Raw genomic sequence first — 8941 nt, 5'->3', positions numbered from 1 at the left:
AAAATCTTTAAAAAAAAAATCTTTAAAACAGAGAAGAAAAGAAAACGGTCTAGGGCCGAGGGGCAGCTCAGTGGTAGTAGGATACACAGGTAACACGAGGTTCAATCCCCAGAACTGGGGAGAAGAGGACGAGGAAACACCCTGAGTGGAGTTCAGTCACTCGCTTGCTCAGCACCTTTCTTGTTCTACAGAACAAATACTCAAAGCCAAGAGAATCAAGATTAATCAATATAGGGTGAATCTTAATATTCTCCAAGCTCTTCTATCGGTCAGTGAGAAAACATGACTTTTTTTCCCCAGTTAATGGAAGGGGACCTTATTTGGTCCTGGGGTCACAGACCAGGTATGGTCCCAGCTTTACTTGACCTTCTTCTTGGGACACAGGTTGTTGGTATGGCCGCACTTCTTGCAGCAGTTGACTGCACGGGGGTATGGGTATGTATAGCACTTGTGGCAGATCATCTTGTCACAGATGTATTTCTGGGCAAGCTGAGGAAGGGACAGCTGGATGATGCCACTGCACAGGTGTAGCACCTTGTGCAAGGTGGACTCTTTCTGGATGTTGTAGTACAACAGGGTGCGGCTATCCTCCAGCTGTTTGCTGGCGATTATCAGCCTCTGTTGGTCAGGTGTGATGCCTTCCTTGTCTTGGATCTTGGCCTTGACATTCTCAATGGTGTCACCTGCCTGACAGGATCTTCACAAAGATCTGCAGGGGAAGGGAGGGAGGAGGGGGGGGACCAGGAGCAGAAATGGACAGCAGCTAGGAAGTCCAGTCCTTGAGATCCGCTCTGTGTTGATGTCATCTTGAGGGAATTTGGAGTCATCAGATATCTTACTTCTAATTTCATTGTTCAAAGACTGGGAGGCGGGGGTGGGGTGGGGGGATGGGACAGATGGATCAGCAGCTCTCGCAGCGGTTACAGTGCTTAAGCGTGGAGAACTGAGCTTGGATCCCTAACACCAATGCAGAAATCACGGTTTGTAGCATGCAGCTCTAATTCCAGAGCTAGGTGTGAAGATCGGCCTGGAGCTGGATGGCCAACCAGTTGAGTTGTTGTGTGACAAAACTTTTCCGGGGGAGACACAACATATATGTCTATGCACCCTATAGATAGGCAACTCATGACAGATCAAAATACAGATAATACCAAAGTTCAAGTTGGTGAACAATGAGTTTTATTGGGGTTGTACAGGAATATGGGTGAAGGGTTACTTACAGGAGCAGAAAGGACTCAAAGACAGCTACATCACTAAAGCCCACCCCAGCATGGGTGACAGCTCACAAAGCTGGGAACCTGGAGCACACCGAACAGCCTGCAGGTATCTCGACAGGTTAGAGTGTCCTTTCCAGGTGCCTGGGTTGGTCTAAACCTCTTCCAGGCAGCTGGGCTGGTTTCAGAGTCTTCTTTGCAGCTGGGCTTGGCTGAAAGAAACTTGGTTTTTATCGCTTACTCTGGCAGGGAGGGGCAAGTGAATCTGGTCAGTTTCAGGGACTTCCTAGAAGTATTGAGTTGTTTATCTTTCTGCTTAAGGAGCTTCCCTGAAGAATGACATGTTTCAGTCTTGGAGGAAACTGTTACACAACAGGAGGTAGTAATTGGTAAGCATTTTTTTTTTTTTTTAAATTAAGGTAGGGTGTGATAAAGACTTCCAATATTGTCCTCTGGCCTTCCCATGTGCGACATATCTGGGCTTAACACACGAGTAGGGGCGCTTGGGAGGGTTAGGGTGAGCTCACTGGTAGAGGCCCTAGTTTAGAGCCTCAGGGTCACAAACAAACAAAACCCCAAACTCTTACTTCCTCCAAATCACTTCCTGAAGCATTTGCACTTTTACAGAGAGAGGAGAAAAAGTGGGGAAATGGGACTCAGCAGGTAAGAGCGCTTGACCTGAGTTCAAATACCTAGTACCTATGTTAAATGCTGGACACAGCTGCGGTTTCCTCCCTTCCCACCCTCCTACCGCCAGCTCTGTGGGAGGTGTAAGAGAGGACTACTGGGGCTTCTTTGAAGGGTACCAGCCCAGCTCCAGGTTCAGTGAGATACTCTGGTCTCAAGAGAGTAAGGTGGAAATTGACAAAGCAGGGCACCTGATGTCCTCATTTGACTTTGGCATGCACACACCCACTTCACACATAGGTGCATGTACACCACACACACATACAAACACACACACACACATGCACCAATAAGATGGGGGGAACTGATTTGTCTAATATCCATAACACAATGTCTTAAGTTCAATCTGAATTAAATGAACCTGTCAGAAATCCAAAGTCCATGGTTTTCCTCTTTCGTCTGCTGCCCCTGAGGCAGTCAGTCCAGGTAATCACTAACCAGCTAAGAGAACAGGCTGTGCCGTTAGACGGACGGACGAGGATTCCACCTGCTCCATGCTGGGTATCATTAGGCAAGTTAATGTATCTAATTCTCCATGTCTTCACCTTTATAGCTGGATTTTGGGAAGTTTTTCAATGGCCACTGGGTTGCTGCAAGAATTTCTGACAATTCTGCAGCATCAGGCGTTTGGTGCCTGCAGTATTCGGCTGGATGGCTTCTGTTTCCCAAGGCGTGGTCCGTGTTCTATGTTTCTCTCAGTTCTCTCTCAGGCAGTCTGCGCTCTTCATTCTCCCCGACACACACAACCCCCACAGTCTATGCCCTTGTTTAATTAAGTATAAGGATCATAACAAAAGCAACTGGTTTTTCCACATCACCATATGCCGGTGACTGCAACAGGAGCTTTACCGCCTCTATCCCACTTAAGCGGAGTGGCAAATCTTGCTAGTATGAAGTACTAAGTCCCTCCAGTTAGCATAGGCTGTTTACAGGCAAAACACAACCCACTCTCCATATGGTTGAGTCACTGCCTTGACAGCAATAGGTGCTGTGTGTGTGTGTGTGTGTGTGTGTGTGTGTGTGTGTGTGTGTAAAGCCAGAAACTAGGCCTGCCAGGGAGGGGCTGCTATCATAGTCACAGATAGAGAAACTAGGCTCCTGCTGGAGAGATGCTCTGCAATCAAGGGCACTTCCAGCTTTTACAGCAGACTCTTGGTTCCTGGCACCACAGGAATGCACCATGCACGCCTTTAATCCCAGCACTTGGGAGGCAGAGACAGGTGGATTTCTGAGTTTGAGGTCAGCCTGGACTATAGAGTAAGTTCCAGGACAGCCAGGGCTATACAGAGAAACCCTGACTTGAAAAACCAAAAATAAATAAATAAAAATCTTGCTGAGCAAGCTGTTTGGTTCTGGTAGACCTTGATTTACACAACTCATAATTTATACACACATACATTGCCTAATTTATTTTATTTTATTTATTTTATTTTTTTGAGATGGAGTTTCTTTACATATCCCTGGATGTCCTGGAACTCAGTATGTAGATCAGGCTGGCCTGGAACTACAGACGGAGATTCACCTGCCTCAGCCTCCTCAGTGCTGGGACTAAAGGCAAGCACCACCACTGCCTGGCATGCCTTCTATTTTGGGGTGACAGTTTAACCTAATTCCTGCAACAGGAATTCAGGGGCCCTACCACTGAACGCCGACCACAGATTCCTGGGGATTTCTGAGGCTAAAACAAAGTGAAAATTCGTCTCCCTGCGAATTGTAAAGATGCCCTGCTTTGGGAAATAAATGGCCTAACCCCTCAGCTGGCCCAGTTCCCTGGACCCAGTTTCCTTAGTTCTTGGTATTTCAAAGCTTGATATTTCTGAAGGGACTTTGGCTAGTAATGGGATAGCCTTACACTCAAGATTAGGAAACTGAAATCCAGAGATGAGTGAAATGACCCCTGGGTCAGTTCATTTGAGAGTAATAGGGCTGAGACACATATCCACATGCTCATATGGAGGGACTTCAGCCAGGCAATCTTCATTGCTTCACCAGAGGAAAGGAGTCTTTGGCTCTCTCTCTGGTAGGTGTGGTCCAGGTGTGTTGCCACCCTGCCCTGGCTGGTTGTGGGACAGAGCGAGCGTGGGTGAGAGGGGTGAACCAGACCTGACGGAGGCAGGGCTTCTAAGAACTTGGGGCTTACGGTTTCAGTAGTCTCAGGACCGTGGGCGTGGCTTGAGATACAGCAAATAGGATGATAATAGGTTCCCCCGGGCTTCAGGAAATCCGAGCTGGGATTTGCGGCGCTGAACTGGGGAAAGCTAGCTTTGGTGGGGTCCGGCCCCGGCTCACGGAGTCGGTGGGCAGTTAGCTGCGCTCAAACGACCAAACTCATAGGGAGGCTCCGCAGGGCTGTGGGTGGAGCTTAAGAATGCCAGCTCTGGTTCTAAAGAACTGGGTGGGGCTGGAAGGAGCCCGTGGGCGTGGCCACCCGGCCATTCAAGTGCCCCGGAAAGCGGGCGTGTGCTCCGAGCCTCCTTGCATCCCGTGCCACCAGAGGGGTCGCTCTAAGGAGAGCCGGGCATCTAACCCGGACCTTCCGGAAGTGGGCGTGGCGAAGCGCGGTTCGGTTGCGCTGGTTGGGCGCGGCACGGCGCGGGGGCGGGGCCTGCGCAAGGAGGCTTGGGCAGCGGCGGCCGCGCCCCTCCCCCGCGCGGCGCTCAGTGCCAGGCGGGAGGCGGCAGCGTTTGGAAGCTTCGCGGGGCTTTGCAGCTGGGACTTTGGCGGCGCCTCAGGCACCCGGGCTCTGGTAAGCGGCGCGCGCTCAGGAGGGGCAGCTCCGGAGCTAGCCGGGGCGGGCGGGCCTCCGGTCCTCGCGTGTGAAGCTCCGGGCTGACAGGAGCCCGCGGCGCCGAATGTGCGGGGCGCACGCGCGTGCCCGGGTGCTGCGGCCGGGGAATGGCCGTCTGCGGGCAGCCGTGGGCCCGGCACCCGTGAGGCGGTGTCTGCGTGCTGCGGGGAGGCCGCGGGCAAAACGCTCACGTGGGGCTGGGTGCGCGGGGCCGGGTGTGCGGGGCGCGTCCGGGCGGGGCTCCGCCTTGCTCCGGGTGCATGGCCTCCTGGACCCTGAAGACCCGGGGCGGGGGCGGGCTGCAGCGGCGTGGCCTGGAGGAGGAACCCTGTCCGGGTGTGGAACCTAGTGACCCGCGGGGCAGGTGGGGCTCAGCCGCGCCGAGATGGCTAGGATGACATCAGAGGTGGAGGGTGGGGACGCCCAGCTCAGCTCTGCCGCCGGTCCCCCGGCGGGCGTACGCACAGCAGCCCTATCTCCAGTGCTGTGAATGCGCTGGGGGAAGTGGCCGGCTGCAGGGCTTGTCGAGAAGAAAGGGGCTTCCTCCCGGAGGGAGGTGCCGGTCCCGACGTCCTTTTTTGGGAGTGTTCAAAGGGTTTTTGCAGGCTGGAAAAGGAAATGCAGGCTTTCTCTCCGTCGTGGTTTAGAATCACATCCTATATTTGGCCTTCATGTAGGCTGCCCTTGTTTTGTGGTGTCAGAACGGCTTGCTCTACACATTTCGGCCGTGGAATTCAGAGTGAGAAGCAAATTGCAAGTTGTTCATCTCTTCCAGGATTGCTTCCTGTAAGCATTTTAAAAGAATTGACCGCAGAGCGTGCTTATACACAGGGCCACATATGTTTAGTTTGGGGAATGGTTGGCACAAAGTGTTGTACTCCCATCCCGTGGCCTTCCCTACCGGGATTATATTCTAAAACAGTACTTTCGAGGCTCTTAGTCACCCTATATAATAATGCGTCTCATTGTCCTTGTCTGGCAGAATCCTGACACCAGGGCCTGCTAGCAGAGGGAAGAACATGATTAAGGACAAGCAGTTGCTTCCTGCTCAGTTGTGAAGGCAAATTGTAGTTCATATGGATATGTTAGAGAACACTGATCTAGGGAGACTTGGAAGTGTGTTTCACACTCAGTGATGTTTGGATAGACAGCCTAACATTAAACATCGAATCTAGGAGGTTACATATTGTACTGGCTAGTTTTCTGTCGGCTTGACACAAGCTGGAGTCATCACAGGGGAGGAAGCCTCAATTGAGAAATGTGCCTTATAAGATGGGGTTGTAGGAAAGCCTGTAGGGTATTTTCTTAACTAGTGATTCATGGGGGAGGGCCCAGCCTATTGTGGGTGAGGCCACCTCTGGGCTGGTAGTACTGGGTACTATAAGAAAACAGGCTGAGCAAGCCACGGAGAGCAAGCCAGTAAGCAGCACCCGTCCATGGCCTCTGCTTCAGCTCCTGCCTCCAGGTCCCTACCCTGTGTGAGTTCCTGTCCTGACTTCCTTTGATGATAAACTATGATGTGGAAGTGTAAGCTGAATTAACTCTTTCCTCCCCAAGCTGCTTTGGTCATGGTGTCTCATCACAGCAATAGTAACTAGAACTAAAACACATATATAAGTAGAAAAAAAATGTGGTAAAGCAGAATGCCTTATATCATAGCTCTAGAAGTGCCCTGTATTTTGGTAGTTGACAGTCACACAAACGGACACATACCATTTTAAGGAATTGGAACATGCTTTCTCTCTGTATGTGTGTGTGTGTTTTACTTGTGGACACTACATTAAAGCCTGATGAATTTAAAAGGTTTTTTTTTTTTTAATTATTAAGGTGTGTGTATGTGTGTTGGTGGTGATTATGTGCATATATGTGCACCCTTGCTGGCCAGAGACATGGGATTCCCTGGAGCTGGAGTAGCAGAGGGTTGTGAGCCACCTGCGCAGGTGGAGAGCTCAGCCTGGGTTTTCTGGAGGTAAAGGAAGTACTTTTCTTTCCTTTTCTTTTCCTTTTAAGATTTATTATTACACTGTAGCTGTCTTCAGACTCACCAGAAGGGGGCGTCAGATCTCATTAGATGGTTGTGAGCCACCATGTGGTTGCTGGGATTTGAACTCAGGACCTTTGGAAGAGCAGTTGGTGCTCTTACCTGCTAAGCCTGCAGCAAGTGCGTTTAACTTAATCTTAGTCTCATCTTTCTAGTCTCTCAGTGTCAGGAATTTATTTAACATAAATATCCTGGAGAAATGTCACTGCAGAAGCATTAGAGTTTTCATGTTTTTTTTTTTTTTTGGTTGCTTCAACCAGATCATGCTAATCGGTATTTATGTCTATGTAGTCTATGTATAAATTAGGATTAGATTCAGGATTGCTAAATGCCATTTTTAAATATCATTTCTGGGATCCACTCCAGTTGTGTGGGGAGTCGCTCTAATGCTTATGTGATAGAGTGTTTGAAATGATGTTATTAGTTTCTTAGCGGAACAAGTGCAGATCAGATATGGAAGACTCAGGTTTTTGTTTGTTTGTTTGTTTGTTTTTGGTTTTTTGGTTTTTTGGTTTTTTTTTTTCTTTTTGAGACAGGGTTTCTCTGTGTAGCCTTGGCTGTCCTGGAACTCACTCTGTAGACCAGGCTGGTCTTGAACTCAGAAATCTGCCTGCCTCTGCCTCCCAAGCGCTGGGATTAAAGGTGTGCGCCACCACCGCCCAGCGAAGACTCAGTTTTTATGAGGGCACAACATACATTTACTATTTCGATATGTCGCAAGCTGATGCTTTAGAAACAGTAATTGAAGTGCCTGACCTGTCCTGGGGTGGCACAGTGAGGACTACTTTCATACTCAACCTACTGACTGGTGTGCTGAAGGCTCCTGTGTTTGTGCTCCATCCAGTGGCTTCCCTGTGTCACAGACCTCTGAGTTATCAAAACTCGTCTGGTACTTGCCAGTGTCTTTTAAACTAGAGATGGCCTTCTGTATGAAAACATGGAATTCTTCATGAATATTTCAGCACGGCCTAGGACCTAGATGTTTAGTAATGGAATCTCTTGGGTTTTCGTTGCCCTAGTTGAGGTTCTGAAGTTCACAGGCAAGATTCGCTACTATTTTAGCACCTTGCTTAGTCCTCTGACAGTGCACAGTGGATTCTTTTTTGTTTTATAGTGGCTTTATTGAGCTGTGACTCACATGCCATGCAGTGTAATTCACCTAAGGTGCAGAACTCATGGTGTGTGTGTGTGTGTGTGTGTGTGTGGTATTGTCACAGAGCAGTGTAGCCATTTGACCACTGAACTCAGTTGAGAGTATTTTCCCACCCAGGTGAGCCACCTTGTGGACGACTGCTTCCCCCCAGCCTTCTTCCTTCTCAGTGCTAGTCCACTGACCACCTCTGTGGACCTGCTGTCGTAGGACAGACAGACATGTGTACAGCCTTCGGTTGGTCTTTGTTCCTCATTTTATCAACATACTTTAAGATTTATACATTCTGTAGTGAATGTGGAATAATCTATTTATGCTTGAATACTATTTCATTGTATGGACACATTGTATTCTATGTATTCATTCATACGATGGGTGTTTGGGTGTTTGCCTTTTGGGCTAGTTACTACAAGTAAGTCAGCTCTGAGCATTCGTTTGTAAGTATGTATGTGAAAATGTATTTTCTTGTCTCATAAGAGTGGAATTGCTGGTTATCTGATAAGCCTGTATTTAACTCTTTGAAGGAACTGCCATTGTGATTTCCAAAACAGCTGCAGCGTTGGGCGTTTGTTTGTTTGTTTGTTCCCTCACCCCTACTCCCAGACAGGCATGTCTTCTGTAAAATAGAGACTGTTTTACTTTTTAAGAGTAATTTTTATAAACACCCTTTCTGTTACACAATTTGCGGCTTGTGAGTTAGTTTTCCGTGATAGTGCCCACTGAAGCACAAAACTAAATTTTTATAAGTAGTCAGTTCTTTTTTTTTTTTTTTTTTTTTTTTTTTTTTTTTTTTTTTTTTTTTTTTTTTTTTGGTTTTTTGAGACAGGGTTTCTCTGTGTAGCCCTTGGTGTCCTGGAACTCACTCTGTAGACCAGGCTGGCCTCGAACTCAGAAATCTGCCTGCCTCTGCCTCCCAAGTGCTGGGATTAAAGGCGTGGGCCACCACCACCCGGCAAGTAGTCAGTTCTTGCAAACTAGAAATTACTCACTTAGACCTTAAATCACATTTTTATGTCTGTTTGGTTTGTTCTTTTCTTTTCTTTTCTTTTTTTTTTTTTTTT

General features: G+C 48.4%; 1 protein-coding gene and 1 pseudogene across 1 annotated transcript in view; one reads left to right on the top strand and one right to left on the bottom strand.

Moving 5' to 3' along the window:
• Window positions 1-357: 357 nt before the first annotated feature.
• Window positions 358-851, bottom strand: LOC116104624 (annotated as a pseudogene).
• Window positions 852-4520: 3669 nt separating this feature from the next.
• Coro1c (coronin 1C) overlaps window positions 4521-8941 on the top strand; it is a 65146-nt gene continuing 60725 nt past the window's right edge. The window contains exon 1 of the mRNA XM_031337457.1: window positions 4521-4647. The gene's annotated coding sequence lies outside the window, so the exon portion shown is untranslated. The remainder of the gene's footprint in view (window positions 4648-8941) is intronic.

The sequence above is a fragment of the Mastomys coucha genome, unplaced genomic scaffold, assembly GCF_008632895.1.
Source record: "Mastomys coucha isolate ucsf_1 unplaced genomic scaffold, UCSF_Mcou_1 pScaffold22, whole genome shotgun sequence".
Taxonomy (NCBI): domain Eukaryota; kingdom Metazoa; phylum Chordata; class Mammalia; order Rodentia; family Muridae; genus Mastomys; species Mastomys coucha.
Note: the sequence above shows the minus strand (reverse complement) of the source record. Positions and strands in the feature narration are given on the sequence as shown.